The following is a 23,861-nucleotide window of genomic DNA, read 5'->3' as shown; positions in this document are numbered from 1 at the left end:
TCATGAAATTTGCAGGCAAATGGATGGCACTAGAAAATATCCTGAGTGAATTAACCCAAACTCAGAAGGACAAACATGGTATGTACTCACTCATAAGTGGATACTATATGTAAAGCAAATGATAACCAGACTACAACCCACAGCTGCAGAGAAGCTAGCCAGCAAGGATGACCTAAAGAGATGAATGGATCACCCTGGGAGGGGGAAATACATGAGGTCTCCACGATTAAACTGGTTATGAAGAGTGGGCAATGGAGGTCAGGTGAATAAGAACATAAGGGAATGGGATGGTTGAGCTGGAACAGGGATGGAGTGGGAGAACAATGAAAGAGATACCATAATAGAAGGAGATGTCATGGGATAGGGAGAAACTGGGTGCTAGGGTAGTTCCCAGAAATCCCCAAGGATGAACACAGCTTTGACTATTAGAAAAAGTGGAGATGGTTCCTGAACTGGCTTACCACACTATCGGATGGGTAAATACCCTAACTGTCATCATAGAGCCTTTCTCCAATAACTGATGGAAGCAGATGCAGATACATAGCCAAACACCAGGACGAGCTCCAGGAGTCAAAGTTCTTTTCTTATTTGTTGCAGTTAATAAGCAATGAAACATTGAAATATCTCTAAAACCTAGTTCCTTGAGCTTTATTTAAATAAAATATTTATTCATGTGAAGCTAGGCGTTATGGGTCAAATCTTGAATCATAATTGGAAGGATACACCTGACAGATTGCAATGGATTAGAGCTCAACCCAGACTATATTTTGTTTCAAGCTAATTGGGGCTACATATTAAGACTTTACATCAAATAACCCCGCAAAAACTTAAAATAAAACTTGGTGTTTCATAATCTGGAATTAAAACAATTATCAGGCAGGTTATAAATGATCCAGGATGGATATGTAAGGGAGTTTCTTTGTACCCCAAATAACTCTGTGGTTTCTTTCTCCCACTGTATCACATCATACTTTCTACAAAATCTCTGTGTTGTTTGATGTGTTAAAGCAATTGTCAGGCAACTTATAAACAATCCAGGAGCAGGACAGATATGTAAAGAAGTTTCCTTGTACCCCAGATAAGGCTGTGGTTTCTTTATCCTAGTTTATCACATCATACTTTCTACAAAATCTCTGTGTTGTTTGATATGTACTCTTGAGACTGTTTTCATTTGCCCAGTAGGGTCCTTTAACATATAGTCATCTGCTCACCTATAGTCATTTCTGTACCAGGCTATTTAGAAATGCCATGACATACCTCACATTGTGTTTATAACTCTAATTTCTAGCCAATGCAAAAAAAAATTTGGTTACATTTCCTTTCCAAAATTTTTAACTCCTTTCTGACTCTTAGAAACCAATTTTTTTAATCTAAAACAGATTCATGTATCAGCTCAATTTTTAAAAGACTGAAAGACTGATTCAAAAGCATTTATTGTCTCTGTAAAAATAGATCCACTAGAATTGTATATCTATGAGGAATTCTTTTCACCTTTAGTTCAAAGCATATAGAATACTTTAAAAAAAAACTTGGCCTGGCAGTGGTGGCGCACACCTTTAATCCCAGCACTCGGAAGGCAGAGCCAGGCAGATCTCTGTGAGTTCGAGGCCAGCTTGGGCTACCAAGTGAGTTCCAGGAGAGGCGCAAAGCTACACAGAAAAACCCTGTCTCAAAAAACCAAAAAAACAAAAAAGCAACAACAACAACAAAAACTTATCTAGATTTTACATCAGTATCTCCTTCAGTATGGGCATGTTTCTAATTTAAAACATCATTAATTTCATTTGAGTCAATATTTTAGCATATTTTCTCCAATTCTATCTGTTTTAGGTGTCTATTTAACCTATGTTCATTCATTTGTTTATACATGGGCATGTAAACCTTAAAATGATTAGAAATAACAAGGAAGTAGAAAAAGTCAACTTTAGAGAAGATTGTCTTTCCTGATTCCTTTTAACTTTCCATCTCATTTCTATACCTCTTCTATAAAAAAACAAACTTATTTCATTCCTACACTATATTTCTCATGTCTCTTTTAATATTGATTTGAACATACATGCACGGTTACTTTGTTTTTCCTTGTACTTATATAAAAAGTGATAGACTATAGGTCAAAGGTCAGTAAGCTAACATTGTCAGTAAGAGTCACATCATAACCAAGTTAGGCTCATAAGGTAAGAGTTAAATCAAAAACAGTATGCCCACGCTCTTATAATGAGAAGAAAAAAGTCCTCAAGTTTCAAGTGATGAAATTTAATATGCACAAATTAAAACTGCATATTGGTTTTGTAATTCAGGGAAATTAATCAAAGGAATAAAACTGATTTGAGGGATATCTTTCTTAATTATGTTCAAAGTTAGTGCTCCCATTACTGAAATTGATTAGAGACCTTATCTGTTCATGCTGATTTCTAGTTTGAATTTATGTAAGTCATATTTGAATATTTCTTTGCTCATGTGTAAATACTGCCAAATTCTGTTATCCACCTATGAGCATATGGTTTTAATTGAGCATATTTATCACTTGGAAGACATTTAAAGACTTACATTAATTTTTCTCCTTATATGTATATTTTAACATGCTATCACACTGTGGATCAGTATCTTCCAAGGGAAGGTTAGGTGGGAGCTCCTCAATTACACAGTTAAATGGATTGTGAAAAATGGAAATCATATTTGCACTTGCATTAGGGTCTGCAAAAAATGTTGCTGGCATTTTAATTGAACTTTGAAAATACACTTGCTTCATTTTTGTAGGCATGGTGAACCTACTCCTTTTACTAACATGGAAAGTGCATTAAGTATCTTGGAATTACTGGTGATGAAAATACGGTTATTTTTTGTCAAATGACTTTTCATAGTATGGTATTCACACATCAACATTGCTTAACACTGTGATTTTAGGTAGAAAATTCACAAGAAAACTTATCAAGGAAATGAATGCTAATTTTTTTAAAAACAATCAGTGCTCAGTATAGTGCTTGGGAATATTTTCTCTCATTTTGAAGAAAATCAGTTTTTCCCTGGAGTGCACCAAAATAAAATAAAACATTTCTCTTGGTGAAATATAAAACATCTGTGATATATAGACAGTCAAGATACTAAGCTCCTATTACTGCACACCCTCATGGGATCGACAAGAACAAAAGCCCACAGAAATATCTGTGATTGTCAGTGGCACTACTTGAAACTACTGTTAGGACCGGGCGGTGGTGGCACATGTCTTTAATACCAGCACTCGGGAGGCAGAGCCAGGCGTATCTCTGTGAGTTCGAGGCCAGCCTGGTCTACAGAGCAAGATCCAGGACAGGCACCAAAACTACACAGAGAAACCCTGTCTTAAAAAACAAAAACAAAAAACCCCAAAATAAATAAATAAATGAATGAATAAATAAATAAAAACACAAGTTAGAGTGAAGAACTCACCTCTCTAGTTGTGTTGTGAAATAGTATAAAGGTAATGGTATAAGTGTAAATGCCCACCAAAATATGTTCCTGCCCCAATATAATTTTAATGTGATGAATAATAACCATAATTAGGTCTTCTTAGCAGTCTTTACTTCGTATTCCGATAGACCTTTGTTTTCTCTATTTCTAAAATAGTTTAGCTGACAATTGCTCTTTGCACACTCCTTGTAGAGGCAAGCTTTTTAATGCCACAGTCAGTACACTTGGCATTGGCTCCTTTAATAAATAATAGAGAAGTATCAATTGAAGCTCTTTATTGTTCACATTCCAGTGCAAACCACAGAGAATCAATTGCCTTGTTTTTTAACTGTCCATTGATGTGCCTTCCAGTATTCTTTCAACAATTCAGGAAGCTGTTCCTCCTGAAAATATCATAAATTGTGGATTCCTTTTAGATGTGTACACTCAGCTGCTGTGATCAAACAGTATTTTGTTATCTCCCCATTAGCGAATGTACTTCATTGCATGCTAAAATTTGAGCTACTTGCAAGCTTATAGAACTTTAAGCTTCACTTTTTGTGAAGAAATTCTCTTCTGACAGAGTAATCTTTAGTAATTGTAAATTTTTGTGGTCATTGGTTTACTGTGAGTTGGATATACTGTGATGAGTATTCATCATTAAAAATACAAACAATGAACTTACAAATCATTCAAAGAATTTGAACAGATATCAAATGGTAATATCACAGTTAGCACATTTTAATATTAATCATCAATGAGGTGAGAACTAAAATTACATTATGGTGCCAATTTATTTAAAAATAGAAAATAATAAATGTCAAGGAGGTAGAGAAATTTGACCACTTGTATATTGGCGATGCAATATGAAAAACTTTAACCACTTTGCACCAGTAAAAAATTTGTTCTCAAGATATTTAGTGTAACTTAATTTCTCCATAAAATTCAACAATTCTTCATTGGATTTTCCAAGAGAAATGAAAATGATCCTCACTAGGAATTTCTTAGAAATAACCAAAAATTGTCTTGTACCTAACACCGCTTCTTGGAAACCATCGTTCCCCTGTTCAATTAGTCATATGGAGACTGAATCTCAAGGCACATATATAGAGCCATGACCACTTTGTTCTTCCTGTAATTATTTTCTCCATCTACCACTGTGTCATGGAACTGGTAATTAAGTATTTAGAGAACCTCTCACTGATTTGCTGATCTATGGAATTAGAGATAACATATTACATACATAGAGCTAGCTGATGAACCCTCAAATCTTGACTTGTGCTCACGAAATTAAGACAATTGTGATATCATTTATGGGAAAAATAATAGTAATTAAAAAACAGTGCAGTAGTGGTGATTCACACCATATTATTTCATAATCATGCTGACCAAAGCTAACATGAATATACTATGGTATTATTAGAAAAGATAATAATAATTTTCTCATTATTAGAAAGAGGCTAAATTATAGAATAATTTCAGCCTTGTTGCAGTGTTGCTAGTCTAACAAATTTACTTAAGTAATTTTAAGTATGTGCGAGAATTGACCTAAATATTTTAATTCTCATTCACATCAGGATGATAATCAGAAATATTTTTTCTTTATGTGGCAATTGCTGCAAAATAAAGTCCCTACCATTTTTAGGAGTTCATATAATGATTTTTCTTATAATACTTTCTATGTGGTTCTTTGAAAAACTGATTTATTATTTGAAAATACCATGGATATGTATTGTACACATGTGTATTGAACATATATATTACTTTCTGGTCATACTCATAACTACATTCTTTCATCCTCTCCTCCCTGAAAGATGCTCCAATCCTCTAGACAAGTATTCTTATTAACACGGTTTTGTCTTATTTTTGTCCCACTGAGTTTATTCAGCCATTCACCTAAGCATGGGTATAGAGCTGTCCACTGGAAAATGGGTATTTTACTTGTGACTCCAGCACTGAAGACAATGATTTTTTTCCAGCATCCATTTGTACCCATCAATTTTCTGGAGAAAAGCTATGCCGCATGAGCTCCTTCTTGATCCCAAACTGGAAGTTAACAGGTCTACATTTGTCTAGTCCCTCTCAAGTTAACCAGAACTGCTTCCAGTTTCTGTGTGCCATATCCATGAGATACCTAGAAGACAGCATTTCACAACCCTACTCCATACTGTTGCTCTAAAATTTCTCCCATGTCCTCTTCTGCTAATTTCTATGATCATTAGAAGTGATATGGATGCTATTTTAAGAGTTGCGGACTCAGTAGTCACTTATCCTAAACACTGTGATCAGTCTACATTTATGTTCAGTAAAGAAAACCAAAAGCTTGTCTGACAAAGGCTGAGAGCAGAACTATGTACAAAGTTCTTTATCATTTTGATATCTTATAAAAAGGCAAATTTGAATTACAATGATGGAATTTTCTGTTGTTCTGGAAATAACAAGTGATATAGATGCTTGGTAAACCATTTGCATAACAAAAAGAGAGATACCCTGACAAATTTCTGGCTTCTCATATCAAGACTAGTTCTATGAATCATATTGTCTTGGTATATTGATATATTTTCCTAAGGTAAGATAAACTTTACTTAATATCATATACTACTTTATATCACATATGACTTTGTATCATATACTATAAAAGGAAACATTTTTTGAGGATATACACATTTGGGCACATTTTTCTAACTCATTTATCAGTTATCCTAAAAGGAATTCAGGCCTAATTGAGGCAAAATAAAAGCAGATACAAGGCTATAATAGGTCTAGGTCACCATACAAGTTCCCTTCTTGCTAGCTCCACATAACACAGCAGACCTCTTATTGTTTGTGTATACTCAGACAGGAGTGATAGTCTCTACAAGCTACATATAACATAAAATTGAAAAGTTACTAATTTTAGATAACTACAACTTTTGGAGAAAGACATAGCCTTCTGATATTTTTCTTAATTTAAGCACAGCTTCTGTCAAATGATTTCAGACACTAAACACTTCATCACTAAATACAAAAGTTTCCACCATGAACTGTATATAACCTGCTTAAATTAATCATCAAGCATCATTAACAGATTCTCATTTAAATTAAATGCAATAAACAGGGACTAACCAGATCCAGGTAGTTAAACATGAAACTCCTGACTGGAAATATGTCAGGCAGAAATAAAGATGTGAAATGCATAGGAAGCAGTGTATGGGATGGTATGATTAAAGTGCAACTCAGTGAGATGGCTCAGTTAACAGTTAACATTAGAACCCTTAAATCTACAGAGCTGACTTTAAATCCCTACCTTCAATCTTACCAGTAGCCAAGAGAAGGAATGGAAATAATTCCAGAGTCTCAACATGGAAGGAGAAAAACATCAAACAAACAAACAAAAATGTCACTGCTGCCTCCCCTGAGAGGTTAATCAGTGTTCCATGTACTCTCAAAGCCATTCTCGTATCTCACACCAGGACACAACAGTATTCTGACCATGCAATTCTATTGAGGATATCTGATGCTCAACTCACCTTGTTCTACTTAACTTCATAATGTTGTCAGCAACCCTGTTCAACCGATGAATTAAAATTCTAGTAACTTCTGGCTGGTGAGCAAAATATGTATCCAAGCAGGTCAGAGGAATTTACAATTACCCACCTAGCAACTCAGCTAAATAATATAACTCAGATAAATTTGACGAGATCCCAACATGGAGAGTACTTGAAAGGAAGTACCACCTGCTCAGGGTCATTACTGTTAGGATTCTAGGAGGGCCTTAATATTAGAGCTGGATCCATCCATCATCATCAATAGCTTCTCAATACATCCCTGACCCAAGAAAAAGATAGTAATTGGTATTCAAAATGCCTATTGATGGTCTACTGAATATAAAAACATTCTGTTTTCCATTATCAGTATCTAGAGTAAGAATAGAGAGGACTAAAGTAGGCTAAAAGTACAATGGGAGAATAAAAGAAATATAAAACATCTTCAAAACTAGTGCAGTGACCTAGTATCTCCAGCAGTTTCCTCTAATTGAGAAAACCAACTGACAAACATATGTTATAACTGTCGGAGAACAGTTTCCTGGAAGATAAATTTCCCCCAAATTGGGCATTATGCTTACTCTCTTTTTGTCCTCAATGTGGCAAGAGAGCACACTAGATGGCATATAGTTTCAGGATGAAGAGCACCTTGATCAATTCCTTGGTGGTTGTGAAGAAACCCTCTGTTCCATTTGGCCTGGAACTCCACCATCATCATCAAAGGGACAGGGTATCAGTTAAATCTTCACACTATTGGGAGTGCTGTAGGTTTTCCTTGACACTAGAGATTCTATCAGCCTCACCTTTATGTAGATGAATATGTCTAATCTAGTGGATGTTCTGTCTCTGATCCCCAGATAAGTTTATTAGAGTACACTATTAGGGTACACAATATATTAGGGTGCACAATATACAACCACAATCAGTTTCCTATAAAAATCCCATGACGATTCCTAGTGGGATGAGTCAGTGTTTCAGAGTGCTTACTGTACTTTCAGAAGACTTGAGTTTTATTTTCAGCACCACACAAGGTGGCTCACAGAAGCATATATCTCTAGCTCCAGAGGCCACAACACCCTGGCTGAACTCTGCCAGCATCTGCACACACATGGCACACATAAAGGTGTAGAGGGACATGGATACACACATGTTAAAAAGTTCCCAAAACAGTATCTATCATCATCTGTCCTGGGTGTCTAAAAATAATTTGTTCTGTTTAGGCCTCTCCATTAATGCTAAGTATTAGCTATTGACATTTCAGGTATGGAAATCACAATCAGCTGAAATACAATTAGAATAAAATTCTATGGCTTTCCTAAATACAAAGAATATTTTCCTCTTTCCTGAGGCCCAAGTGAATGTATATCTTTAGATCATTTGTCTAACCTAATATGAGCTTTTAACTCCCTGCATGCCACTCTGTATTATCAGACCATTAAAATTACAACTATTCTGTGATCTTTTGCCTCCCTAGGGTCTCTTCAAATTGTTAATGGTCCCTCCTTTCTTTAACAGATGACTTAGCATGTAACTGCATCTCTGAAATCACATAGCACCCTCATTCCTGTTGGGCATCCTAGGCCTCTAGAAAGGTGACGTATGGAATGGGACCCTAAAGTTATTCATTACAAATCATTGTTAGGAGAATCACCTTGTCTGGAAAGCAATAATGTTAGCAGAGTACACAGGACCTCATTCAACCCTCAGCACAATCCTTTCATTTTATTTATATTTGTATTTTTATTATTATTCTCTCATATATTACATCCCACCTGCAGTTTCCATTCCCACCTCTGCTTCCAGCCCCTGCCCCACCTCTCTTCCCATCCACTCCTGTCAAAGGAATCAGGTGGGACCCTCTCAAACCTAAGATAAATACATGTAAATGACTCAAACAGATGCCATTTATGTCAGATAGTCAGATAGCCATGCAATAAATTTGAAGAAGAATAGGAAGGAATATATGCTAGGATTTGGAAGGAGAAAATGGAGGGAAAATTGTTGTAATTAAATTATAATCTCAAAACAAACAAACAAACATCAAAAAGAAAAACATCCACTCAGAGGAATACTTGTGCTATAATCAAGGATTAGCACTGCGAGTATCTTACAGTTCAATAAATAAGTTCTCTAATGTATCACTATCTATAAAACCAAGCCCAAACTATATCAGAAATCACTATTCTTTTTGGTGAACAGCTTTAAGATTGTATATATGCATTATCATGATAAAAATGGGCTATAGCTGTGACAGTCTAACTAATTACGATTAGTCTTTGGACCTTGGATGTTTAACTTCTATCTATTTTTCTTCTCTCCTTTATGCTTGAATGACTTTATGTGGTCCTGTGACTATCTAATTTCATGTGTCTGGATCTCTTTGATCATCATCTTAGGCATGGAAACCTTCGCCATGAAGGCACTAAACCATTAGTCTAATTTCAGCCAGATCAACTCAATGCCCACTTGGTAAATGATTTAAGGCCTCAGTTCTTGGGGGGGGTTAAGTATTGAGTTAAATATTGGGAAGATTAGATGGCACCTTCCTCATAATCACTGGCTCATAAAATTAAGGACTGAATCAAGTGACTAATCATAATCATGGGACCTCTCTATTACCCCAGGGGATATGACATCCTGAACTGCTCAGAAGGGCATAAATGGGTAAAGAGACTTAAACCTTATGAGAATGCTGAGTGGCTGGAAGCTTCCCAAACAAAGAACAAGGACTTACTATTGTGCTGTCTGTGCCAATCTTGAAGTTACCTGGACAGGATAAGTCTCAAGATTTTCCCATTCTAGTTATTTTCAGGACAGTTTTAAAGCTCTATAAAATGGTAATTGGCACAATTGTTTCCTTTGTTATTGTACAGTCTCACTGCTTGAGAATGTACCTTACAAAATGATCCCTTTACTATTGTTAACTCTTACTTCTTGAGTGAGTGAGTGTGTGTGTGTGTGTGTGTGAATTCTACTCTAGAAAAACTGATTATTTTCTATATTATGCTCCATTTGTCTTGTCTTAATTATGTTGACAACAATTTCTGGGACTAGATAGCTTGAATGGTCGAGTGTAGAGTAAGACCCTATTATTTATCACCATTTATAGTGAAGAGTATATCACCTAAAGAACACATGTAAATGTTGGAGAGCTGTCTGTCTCAGCTAGTGTTAGAAGCAACCCAACTATAATGAATACAAATACTCAATCAGGCAAGTCACTGTAAACTAGAAGAGCTTCCACAATTAGCTACAGAAAAGGAGAATTATAAAATTATAAAGTAACGCAGAGCAATATTTTTTGAAGTAGTAAACTTTAAGTAATTATGGATAAATGCTGAAATTTGGAGAACATAAAACATGAGAAACACAATGAGAACTATCGAGACGACAAATTCCAAACAGGCACAGTGGGGTCTGCCAGGCATTACAGCATTTGGAAAGCTGAAGCATGCAGTTATGAGTTAAAGGCCAGTGTGGAGTCCATAGTGAGACTGAACCCAGTGCATGTTAAATAAAGAAGACTTGTCTTTAAAACACAAAATAAAGTTATCCAAAAAATGCAAAAGTTAGATGTAGGAGGATACAATAACAACTACAAAACAACAAAAAGCTTTAGCTTTACCACTTTGAACAATGAACCTGAAGAAAGAATCAATGCACTTTAATATAGAAAATATAAAATCATCTAGACAAAAAAACAATAGAAAAAATTGAAACAGTTAAGAAAACCAATGGAATTATATCTGTGAGCTCTAATAAAGAATTCAAGAGAAGTAAATAATACTGGGTCTAAGATATGAGTTTAAGATGCAGAAGAAATTGTTAAATGGTACCAGAAAGCACACTTACAAAAGTATTGATTAAAGCTTCCTTAATTGTAATTTTAAAAAGTACTTCTCCAATAGTCGGAACAGAAAATAGAGTAGGATTCCTCTATACACATGATAACCAAACCATCAATAATTAAAACAAAACCTGCAAGAGGAAAGGTTTAAGAAATGCTTCCCAAATGGGTTCAAAGGCATCAATCAGCAGTATTCTATTCTGAAACCAGGCAGTCAGGAGAGTGGAATGATATATTTAAATTACTGAAGACAACCAAAAAATTCAATCTCAAAGGCTACCTTTCATAAATAAGGAAGAAACAAAAGCTTTTCCAAGCCAACAAGAGTTAAGGAAGAATAGGTCTTGCTCTACAAGAGATGCCAAGGAGTTCTTTAACTCAGACGGATAACTGAAAAAAAAAAGAAATATTTTAAATAATATGTAGTGGGTCAAGGCATGAAACAATCAATTTTAAAAATACATAGAACTACCTTGTTACCTGTAACTTAAATTTGTCTGTAGGAGCAAAGGTCCACTTTTAATAATAGTTTAGGTAAGATGTTTTTGAATCATACAAGAGTAGAACTCATATCTTGGCAGTAACCAAGGTCTATCTAATCACATTTGTTATGGGAATCTTTCAGGAATAAGCACTCTGACACCAATGAGAGTGGAAGACAGGAGATGTCACCCATGGACTAAAGCCAGGAAAGCACATGGCAGTCTTTGATCCAGCTCTTGCTTATATTCTTATGTTATATTCTAAAACATCAAGGTGGAGGAGGGCAAGCAAGAGTTTAGAGAAGCCTAGATGGCAGTCATCAGGTTCTGTAGGGCAACCACACATTGCTTTGGCTATTTTTCCAGGTCCTCTGTTCCAGCTAGCAAGCGAAGTCATGCTTGGTAAATAGGTAGTGCAAGCAGTGCTTTAAGTAAATCACTAAATAAATCAATAAATTAACAGCTAATAAATGGTCTTTTCTAACTTACTCTACTTCAGATTTAAGGCCCATTCAGCAAGAGGGAACTCATGTATGGTTTTAGAAAGCTAGCCACCTACCTGGGCTAGTAAGTTCATGGATCTTATTGAAGAAGCTACTATTGCCACTTTACTAGACCAAAATAATCCCTAATCATATTCTAATTGAGTTATGCCCCCAGAAAAGGGTAACTCCCAGCCCTTATCAAGAAGCATTTCGTTGCAACAGGAAGTACAATTACAGAGAACCACAACTAGTCAAAATGTAGAGACACTTAATAGCACATCCATATACAACACAATTCCTGCAGCTAGATTCAGGGAACATTGCAGAAAAGGGGGCAGAAAGACTGTAAGGAACAGAGTATAAGCAAGTTCATTGTGAGATTCTGTCTGGTAGAAGTGACAGGGAACCCTTATCCATGAAATTTCAACAATATATCTGCCTAAACAAGCCCTCAACAAGCACAACAAAAATAGACATGGTAATGTGTCAGGGAGAATCTAAAGGGGACCCACCCCAGATAAAAAGTACAAATTTGATATTCCGTAGTAGAGAGAGGGATCAACAATCTTTCACCTTGGAGGAGCCCATTTACTATATATGTAATACTAAGTAGTCAGATCTGAAATCATGTGATTGTAACAGTGAATAGTCTAAGAAGGTTGTTCTTCAGTTAGAATGGAGGAGGTCAGGAGTGAGGTAGGTAGGCATGAAGAGGATTAGAGGAAGAAAAGGCAAGATAGGGAAACAATGTATTTGTATTTCAATTTAAAAAATAAGGTAACATAACTGGTCTGAAACAGACCAGTAATTTATTTCAAAGAAAACCTCACATTTTTAAAGATGTTCAAACTATAGTTCTTTATGGTATCACATATATCAGGTACTAGTACAGTATTTTTTCTTTTTGCCAAAATAGTGGTATTTGTTTGTTTATTTATTTATTTATTTTCAATGTAGTGTTTAATTGATAGTAGTCCTACAGAAATTAATGTTGCATCATCATAGATTTTGGTCATATTAATTAATTGTGTATTATATATTACTAACAATCTCAGTTATTCTATATATTATAGTCATGTGATTATTTGAATATCATAAAAGTTTTTGTTTTCTAAAATTAAAGACTAGGAAAATCATGTTCACTTAGATAATATAAATATAAAATAGAAGTAAAAGTGTACAATTATGAAAAATAAAATTATGATCACCCTAAAATAGATTCCTGCGTATAAACTAATTCCTTGTTTATCAAAAGCAATCTATAGAATATGCATGAGATAAAAAATAAAATATACAGAAACAAAGAAAAATATCAAACTAAAGAAAATCACAATCAAAAAGGCAATTCAAATAAGGTAGAAAGATGAAAAAAACAAATACATTTGTTCAAGAGTTTCTTTTGAGCTCTTGTCTGTCTGCAGAGGGATAGTATGTACTACAAAACAATCAAAGAAAAATAAACCAAATCTCGGGAGTGGGGAAGGAAACATACAGTGATGTCATTAAGAAACAATAATTATCTTGATAATAAATGGATTTTCATTCAATAAGAGTATTTAGAATTAATAATAAATGGATAAAACTTTCAAAGCATTAAAACTGAAAATGACTTGTGTATACAGGACTAGCTCTGCTTTCAAGAAAGCCCTAAACTGGAAAATAAGGCAATGGAAATTATTTTTCCAGTAGATAAAAGACAGAATGAAGTAGGTTTAGTAGTAATTATACCAAAGTAATCTCATGGTAAAAAATCACGGAGAGGCAGAAGGTACAATAAAAAGAAAAAGAAGGGGACAATGCACCAAAGATTTAAAAATCATAACAGCGTAACATGTAAGAGTAGAACAATTAATATAAAGATAATTAATATAAATATAAACAATTAATATCAAATTAAGTGAATGGTGATGAGCTTAATGAAGACAGATTGCAATATGATTAAACTGGGAGACTCAAACAAAGCAGTTTTGGTAATGCACAAATCAAACAGAAGTTAATAGTGAAAAAAAACAGTTTAGAAAAAAATGGAGATTCTGTTTTTAGGCTGCTTACACCCTATAGGAACAGAAAATACACTCCAGAGCATAGAAAGCATACTCTAGAACATCATGTATTACAGCAAAAGATTGTACAGTCTTGGCAAATTTATGAAAATTGAAATTATGTCATTTCTTTAGTGACCACAATATTTGGACAATGGAATCAACAGAACAAAATTTCAAAAACTGATTAGTATATCAAAATTAAGTAATACTCATTTGAAGATGCAATGGGTCAAACAAATGTTAGAAAGTGAAATTTTAAGAATCTTGAAGCAAACACAAGTCAAAAACACAATGTCCTAAATTTACACAATAAGGGAAAAGCAATATTAAAAAAAAAAGCTTTGTAGCAATATTTGTCTGAATCAAAAACGGAATTTCATACAACTTCAGACTTCTGTCCAATTGGAATTAACTGTAGTGTCAGCACTAGGAAGACTGAAGAAGGAGGCTGAGGGACACCCTAGGCTATCCTCGCATAGTAGAAACTGTGCAAAGCCCTCAAAGAAAGGAAAAGGAGTGAAAGAAGGTGAGAAGGAATGGAATGGATGGGAAGGTAAGAAAGCAGAAAGGTAAACAGAGTAGAAAGCTCCATGGCAAATGAACAAACACCCTGTAAAGTAAACTTGTAGAACTAGAGAATGCATTTGCAAGTTACAGTTTCTTAAAGGACTAACCAAACATATAAGGAAGTCGAGAAACTGTAGAGAAGAAAAATAAATTGATTATAAAACAGGCAAGAGACTTGATAGTCATTTCTCAAAGGTCAGTGAATGGCTAAGTAATGTTAGATGGAGTGCCAATCTCCAATCATTTGGGAGATAAAAATTAACCATAATGAGATGCAATGATAGAGGAAAAGTATAGTAATATATACTTGTAATTCATGTACCTGGGAAGCTGAGGAAGGAGGATTGGTATTTTGAGGATAATGTGTGCTACACAATGAGACTCTTTATAAAACAGAACAAAAAGCAACTAGTTGGGCAAGAATTTAAGAATCCTTGTAGAATGAAAGAGATATCTTGATAGAGGGAGTCACTTTGGGATTAGGGAGAAACCTGGTACTAGGGAAATTCCCAGAAATCCACAAGGATGACCAGTTTAGAGTACTAGCAATAGAGTAGAGGGTGCCTGAACTGGCCTTCCCATGTAATCAGATTGGTGAATACCCTAACTATCATCATAGATCCTTCATCCAGTAACTGATGGAAACAGAGGTAGAGATTTACAGTCAAGCACCAGGCTGAACCCTGGGAGTCCAGTGGAAGAGAGGGAAGAGGGATTATATGATCAAGGTGGGGGTCAAGATCATGATGGGTAAATCTAAGAGCCAACTGAACCAAGCTAGTGGGAACTCATGAACTCTAGACCAACATCTGTGTAACCTGCATGGGACCTAACTAGGCCCTCTGCATGCGAGAGACAGTTGTGTAGCTTGGTCTGTTTGAGGGGTCCCTGGCAGTGTGATCAGGACCTATCCCTGGTGAATGAGCTGGCTTTTTGCAGCCCTTTCTCTGTGATAGGTTGCCTTGCTCAGCCTTGATATAGATTGGAGGGGCTTGATCCTCTCTCAACTGAATGTACCAGACATTTTTGACTCCCCATGGGAGGCCTTACCCTTTTGGAGGGTGGAATGGGGTGAACGTAAGTCGGGGGAGGCAGAAGCAGGGAAAGGAAGCAGGAAGGCAGTGGGAGGGGAACTGTGATTGGTATGTAAAATGAACAAATTTTTTTTAAAAAAGTAATTCTTGCAGATATTCATAGGCATGTAAACTAGCAACATTTTTATTAAAATTATATGAAATCCTTTAAATACTACATAATGTAGCAATTAAACTTACTGTAGAATGTGAGAGTATTTTGTTTATTCTTGAGAATGCAGCATTTCTCCCTTCCTTTTTCTTTAAACACTCCCCCATATCTCTCCTCCATCTCTTTCAAATTCATGGCTTCTTTTTATCAATTGTTATTTCGTTCATAAATGTTTATGGATATACATATAGTAGCCTAAGAATACTCTGTTCAGTCCATATAATGTAATTTGAATGTATGTTTTCAGGGCTGACTCTTTGATACTAGACAACCTATCAAAGTGCTCTTCCTTGATAGCATGTTCAAGATGTATTTGCATTCTATGTTCACTGAAGTATTAATCACAGTAGTTATGATATGGAATCACTCCTATTTTCAATCAATAGATAATCAGATAAAAGTAAGTGTATCATGCGTACATAATAGAATCTTAAGGAGATTTATGGCAAGAAATTTTTGTATAACATAAATGGAACTAAGTAAAATTATTCTAAAAGTAATGAATAAAAACAGGCAAATACCACATGCTTCCACTTATATCCTAGTTCTAAAACAATTGAACTCATAGAAGCAAAAATACAATGATGGTTACCTTCGGATAGGATGAGAAGAAATGTGGGCATGATGGGAAAAGTCTTACACATTTCAGTATCACCAAGGGGATGTATTATAAATATTTTTCTCAGCAAAAATATTTGGTACTTTATGCCACATGTTAATTAGTCTTATTTAATCATTTCACAGTATGTTAATCACTGCAACACAAAAATATAATGTGTGGCAAACTTATCAATACAAGCTAAAAGTAGCGTTCACATACTAACACTCATATGAAGAGAGAGAAGCAGAATAACTGACTTCTAAAATGATACGAGTAGTGATGATATGTCCATAGTTGACAAGAGACAGAACGGGTGTTTTAAAAAAAATAGTTATCTCAAGAAGAAAACACTGCAGTTTGATTCCATTTTAGGCTACCAGTGATAGCTCAATCACCTTATATTTAAAATTTCAAACCAGTTTTTTTAGATCTATATTCTCAATTAAGTATTTAAAGCATGCAGGGGCACTCCAGACTTCAGTTAATTTTACTCTTACCTAGAAAGAAGACTCACTTATTTGGTCTTACTATCATTTTATTTGAATGACTATGTTGATCCTCACCAGCTCTGTTAAACTTTTTAAAATGTTTGAGACAAAATACAGTTGAATGTATGTTTGATTCGTGTTAGTCTATGATTGTTATCATTATTTTCTTGCTAAGAATATCAATCAGTAGTTGGCAGTTATGTTTGTCTTCTCAGAATGAAATAAAGATGTCATTTTGATTTGGGAGAATGTTATTTTGAATCTTTGCAGACATTTATGTCAGGAGATAGGGAATTTATAATGCATTTGATCACACTTTCACACAAGAAGATAGACAGTTCAGAATCTGAAACACTAAGATTCACAAATGAAAAACCAACGTGGCCTATATTGATGTATAGCCAACTTCCAATGCCTTATCACTTAAAATGGAGAGACAAGACCATAGGGAGCCATAGACAACTTTGACACTGTTTGTGATTACTTTCTTTAGACTAAACATATCATTTTAATTGGACCAGGAGTTGCTTCTACAATAAGCCAGCACAGATAGAGAAATATTAGCATTCATGTCTTTCTGTATTGTACTATTTGCAAAACAGAACTGGGGCCACAAACTGAAATGAACAAATAAAAGGCAAATTTTTTTTTATTTTGCAATACAGTTCAGTTCTACATATCAGTCACAGATTCCCCAGTTCTCCTCCCTCCTGTCCCCCTCATCTTCCCCCCATCCCACCCCCCACTCCCACCTCCTCCAGGGCAAAGCCTCCCCCTCAGACTGATATCAACCTGGTAGACTCAGTCCAGGCAGGTCCAGTCCCCTCCTTCCAGGCCGAGACAAGCGACCCTGCTTAGGCCCCAGGCTTTAAACAGCCAACTCATGCAATGAGCACAGGACCTGGTCCCACTGCCTGGATGCCTCCCAAGCAGATCAAGCCAATCAACTGTCTCACCCATTCAGAGGGCCTGATCCAGTTGGGGACCCCTCAGCCATTGGTTCATAGTTGATGGGTTTCCATTTGTTTGGCTATTTGTCCCTATGCTTTATCCAACCTTGGTCTCAACAATTCTTGCTCATACAAACCCTCCTCTTTCTCACTAATTGGACTCCCAGATCTCCATCGGGGCATAGCCATGGATCTCTGCATCCAGATCCCTCAGTCGTTGGATGGGGTTTCTAGCAAGACAATTAGGGTGTTTGGCCATCCCATCACCAGAGTAGGTCAGTTCGGGCTATCTCTCGACCATTGCCAGCAGTCTGTTGTGGGGGTGTCTTTGTGGATTTCTGTGGGCCTCTCTAGCATTTTGCTTCTTCCTATTCTCATGTGGTCTTCATATACCATGATATCCCATTCCTTGTCCTCCCTCTCTGTTGTTGATCCAGCTGGGATCTCCCGCTCCCCCAAGCTCTCCTTCCCTCAACCCTCACCCTTCATTACCCCCACTCATGTCCAGGCTGTTCATGTAGATCTCTTCCATTTCTCCATCATTGGGTGATCCCCGTGTCCTTCTTTGGGTCCTCTTTTCCAGGCACCCTCCCCGGTGATGTGAGTAGCAGTCCAGTCATCCTTGTTCCAAATCTAGTACCCTCCTATGAGTGAGTACATACCATGTTTGTCTTTCTGAGTCTTGGTTACCTCACTCAGGATGATTTTTTCTAGATCCATCCATTTGCCTGCAAACCTCATGATGTCATTGTTTTATTCTGCTGAGTAGTATTCCATTGTGTATATGTTGCTGTGGGATGGTCTGTGTGTCAAATTGCTCTGATTAGTCAATAAATAAAACACTGATTGGCCAGTGGCCAGGCAGGAAGTATAGACGGGACTAACAGAGAGGAGAATTAAGGGAACAGGAAGGGAAAGGGAGACACTGCCAGCCGCCACGATGACAAACAGCATGTGAAGATGCCGGTAAGCCACGAGCCATGTGGCAAGGTATAGAATAATGGAAATGGATTAATTTGGCTGTAAGAACAGTTAGCAAGAAGCCTGCCACGGCCAGACAGTTTGTAACCAATATAAGTTTCTGTGTTTACTTTGTTGGGTCTGAGCGACTGTGGGACTGGTGGTTCAGAGAGATTTGTCCTGACTTTGGGCCAGGCAGGAAAACTCTAGCTACAATATGTACCACATTTTGTTTATCCATTCTTCAGTTGGAGGGCATCTAGGTTGTTTCCATGTTCTGGCTATTACAAACAATGCTGATATGAACATAGCTGAACAAGTGCTCTTGTGGTATGACTGAGCATTGCAGATGACATGATAGTATATTTGAGCAACCACAAAGATTCCACCAAGGAACTGATACAGCTTATAAATACCTTCAGCAATATAGCAGGATACAAGATCAACTCAAAAAAATCAGAAGATGTCAGAAAATGGAAAGATCTCCCATGCTCATGGATAGGCAGGACTAACATAGTAAAAATGGCAATCTTATCAAAAGCAATCTACAGATTCAATGCAATCCCCATCAAAATACCAACACAATTCTTCACAGACCTGGAAAGAATAATACTCAACTTCATATGGAAAAACAAAAAACCCAGGATAGCCAAAAGAATCCTGTACAATAAAACAACCTCTGGAGGCATCACGATCCCTGACTTCAAGCTCTACTATAGAGGTACAGTAATAAAAAACAGCTTGGTACTGGCATAAAAACCGACATGTGGACCAATGGAATCGAATTGAAGACCCTGACATTAATCCGCACACCTATGAACATATAATTTTTGACAAAGAAGCCAAAAGTGCACAATGGAAAAAAGAAAGCATCTTCAACAAATGGTGCTGGCATAACTGGATATCAACATGTAGAAGGCTGCAAATAGATCCATATCTATCACCGTGCACAAGACTTAAGTCCAAGTGGATCAAGGACCTCAACATAAATCCAGCTATTCTGAACCTGCTAGAAGAGAAAGTAGGAAGTAGTCTTAAATGCATTGGCATAGGAGACCACTTTCTAAACAGAACACCAGTACCACAGACACTGAGAGAAACAATCAATCAATGGGACCTCTTGAAACTAAGAAGCTTTTGTAGAGCAAAGGATACGGTCAACAAGGCAAAGCAACAGCCTACAGAATGGGAAAAGGTCTTCACCAACCCCACATCTGACAGAGGACTGATATCCAGAATATATAAGGAACTCAAGAAATTAGACATCAAAATGCCCAAAGTCCAATTAAGAAATGGGCTATAGAACTAAACAGAGAATTCTCAACAGAGGAAACTCAAATGGCTGAAAGACATTTAAGGAATTGCTCAACATCCTTAATTATCAGGAAATGTAAATCAAAATGACTCTGAGATACCACCTTAGGCCTGTCAGAATGGCTAAGATCAAAAACACTGAAGACTTTGGATAAGGGCTTGTCTATCTTGTTGATTTTCTCAAAGAACCAACTCTTTGTTTCATTAATTTTTTGTATTGTTCTCTTTGTTTCTATTTTATTGATTTCAGCTCTCACTTTGATAATTTCCTGGCATCTATTTTTCCTGGGAGACTTTGCTTCTTCCTGTTCTAGAACTTTCAGGTGTGCTGTTAAGTCACTAGTGTGAGATTTCTCCAGCTTATTTATGTGGGCATTTAGTGCTATGAATTTCCCTCTTAGTACTGCTTTCATAGTGTCCTATAGGTTTGGATATGTGGTGTCTTCACTTTCGTTGATCTCTAGGAAGTCTTTAATTTCTTTCTTTATTTCTTCCTTAACCCATTGGTGATTCAGGTGGGTATTGTTCAGTTTCCATGAGATTGTAGATTTTCTGTAGTTTTTGTTGTTGTTGAAATCCAACTTTAGACCATGGTGGTCTGATAGAACACAGGAGGTTATTCCAATTGTTTTGTATCTGTTTAGATTTGTTTTGTGACCAAGTATGTGGTCGATTTTAGAGAAGGTTCCATGGGGTGCTGAGAAGAAGGTATATTCTTTTTTGTTAGGATGGAATGTTCTGTAGCTGTCGATTAAGTCCATTTGAGTCATGACATCAGTTAAGTCCTTTATTTCTCTGTTAAGTTTCGATTTGGGGGATCTGTCCAGTGGTGAAAGTGGGGTGTTGAGGTCTCCCACTATTAATGTGTGGGGTTTTATATGTGATTTAAGCTTTAATAATGTTTCTTTTACATATGTGGGTGCCCTTGTGTTTGGGGCATAAATGTTCAGAATTGAGACTTCATCTTGGTGGATCTTTCCTGTGATGAGTATGTAATGCCCTTCTTGATCTCTTTTGATTGATTTTAGTTTGAAGTCTATTTTGCTGGATATCAGGATGGCTACACCCGCTTGTTTCTTAAGACCATCCAAACTAACCAAAAGACAGAGAGAGAGAGCATCCAAATGAACAAAATCAGAAATGAAAAGGGGGACATAACAACAGACATTGAGGAAATCCAGAGAATCATCAGGTCATACTTCAAAAACCTCTATTCCACAAAACTGGAAAACCTAAAAGAAATGGATAATTTTCTGGATAGTTACCACATACCTAAATTAAATCAAGACCAGATAAACTATTTAAATAGTCCAATAACCCCTAATGAAATAGAAACAGTCATTAAAAGTCTCCCAACCAAAAAAAGCCCAGGACCAGATGGTTTCAGTGCAGAATTCTACCAGATCTTCAAAGAAGAGTTAATACCAATACTCTCTAAATTGTTCCATACAATAGAAACAGAAGGAACATTAGCAAACTCCTTCTATGAGGCTACAATTACCCTGATTCCCAAACCAAACAAGGATACAACAAAGAAAGAGAACTATAGACCGATCTCCCTCATGAACATTGATGCAAAAATACTCAATAAAATACTGGCAAACAGACTCCAAGAACACATCAAAACAATTATCCACCATGATCAAGTAGGATTCATTCCAGGGATGCAAGGATGGTTCAACATATGAAAGTCTGTCAATGTGATACACCATATAAATAAACTCAAAGAAAAAAAACACATGATCATCTCACTAGATGCTGAAAAGGCATTTGACAAAATCCAACACCCCTTCATGATAAAGGTCTTGGAGTGATCAGGAATACAGGGAACATACCTAAACATAATAAAGGCAATTTACAGCAAGCCAACAGCCAACATCAAATTAAATGGAGAGAAACTCAAAGCAATTCCACTAAAATCAGGAATGAGGCAAGGCTGTCCACTCTCCCCATACTTATTCAATATAGTACTTGAAGTTCTAGCCAGAGCAATAAGACAACATAAGGAGATTAAGGGGATACAAATTGGAAAGGAAGAAGTCAAGCTTTCCCTATTTGCAGATGACATGATAGTATACTTGAGCAACCCCAAAGATTCCACCAAGGAACTGATACAACTTATAAACACCTTCAGCAACATAGCAGGATACAAGATCAACTCAAAAAAAATCAGTAGCCCTCCTATATACAATGGACAAAAAAGCGGAGAAGGAAATCAGAGATACATCACCCTTTACTATAGGCACAAATGACATAAAATACCTTGGGGTAACACTAACCAAGCAAGTGAAGGACCTATATGACAAGAACTTTAAGTCCCTGAAAAAAGAAATTGAAGAAGATGTCAGAAAATGGAAAGATCTCCCATGCTCATGGATAGGCAGAACTAACATAGTAAAAATGGCAATCTTACCAAAAGCAATCTACAGATTCAATGCAATCCCCATCAAAATACCAACACAATTCTTCACAGACCTGGAAAGAATAATACTCAACTTCATATGGAAAAACAAAAAACCCAGGATAGCCAAAAGAATCCTGTACAATAAAACAACCTCTGGAGGCATCACGATCCCTGACTTCAAGCTCTACTATAGAGCTACAGTAATAAAAACAGCTTGGTACTGGCATAAAAACCGACATGTGGACCAATGGAATCGAATTGAAGACCCTGACATTAATCCGCACACCTATGAACAAATAATTTTTGACAAAGAAGCCAAAAGTGCACAATGGAAAAAAGAAAGCATCTTCAACAAAAGGTGCTGGCAAAACTGGATATCAACATGTAGAAGGCTGCAAATAGATCCATATCTATCACCGTGCACAAAACTTAAGTCCAAGTGGATCAAGGACCTCAACATAAATCCAGCTACTCTGAACCTGCTAGAAGAGAAAGTAGGAAGTAGTCTTGAACGCATTGGCATAGGAGACCACTTTCTAAATAGAACACCAGTAGCACAGACACTGAGAGAAACAATCAATCAATGGGACCTCTTGAAACTGAGAAGCTTTTGTAGGGCAAAGGATACGGTCAACAAAGCAAAGCGACAGCCTACAGAATGGGAAAAGATATTCACCAATCCCACATCTGACAGAGGACTGATATCCAGAATATATAAGGAACTCAAGAAATTAGATATCAAAATGCCCAACAGTCCAATTAAGAAATGGGCTATAGAACTAAACAGAGAATTCTCAACAGAGGAAACTCAAATGGCTGAAAGACATTTAAGGAATTGCTCAACATCCCTAATCATCAGGGAAATGCAAATCAAAACAACTCTGAGATACCACCTTACGCCTGTCAGAATGGCTAAGATCAAAAACACTGAAGACACCTTATGCTGGAGAGGATGTGGAGCTAGGGGAACTCTCCTCCACTGCTGGTGGGAATGCAAGCTTGTACAACCACTTTGGAAATCAATATGGCGCTTTCTTAGAAAATTGGGAATCCATCTCCCCCAAGATCCAGCTATACCACTCTTGGGCATATACCCAAGGAATGCTCAACCACACCACAAGAGCACTTGTTCAGCTATGTTCATATCAGCATTGTTTGTAATAGCCAGAACATGGAAACAACCTAGATGCCCTTCAACTGAAGAATGGATAAACAAAATGTGGTACATATACACAATGGAATACTACTCAGCAGAGAAAAACAATGACATCATGAGGTTTGCAGACAAATGGATGGATCTAGAAAAAAATCATCCTGAGTGAGGTATCCCAGACTCAGAAAGACAAACATGGTATGTACTCACTCATAACAGGATACTAGATGTGGAACAAGGATGACTGGACTGCTACTCACATCACCAGGCAGGCTACCTGGAAAACAGGACCCCAAGAAAGACACAGGGATCGCCCAATGACAGAGAAATGGAATGAGATCTACATGAACAGCCTGGACATGAGTGGGGG

Source organism: Peromyscus eremicus, chromosome 2 (genome assembly GCF_949786415.1).
Source record: "Peromyscus eremicus chromosome 2, PerEre_H2_v1, whole genome shotgun sequence".
Taxonomy (NCBI): Eukaryota; Metazoa; Chordata; class Mammalia; order Rodentia; family Cricetidae; genus Peromyscus; species Peromyscus eremicus.
Note: the sequence above shows the minus strand (reverse complement) of the source record.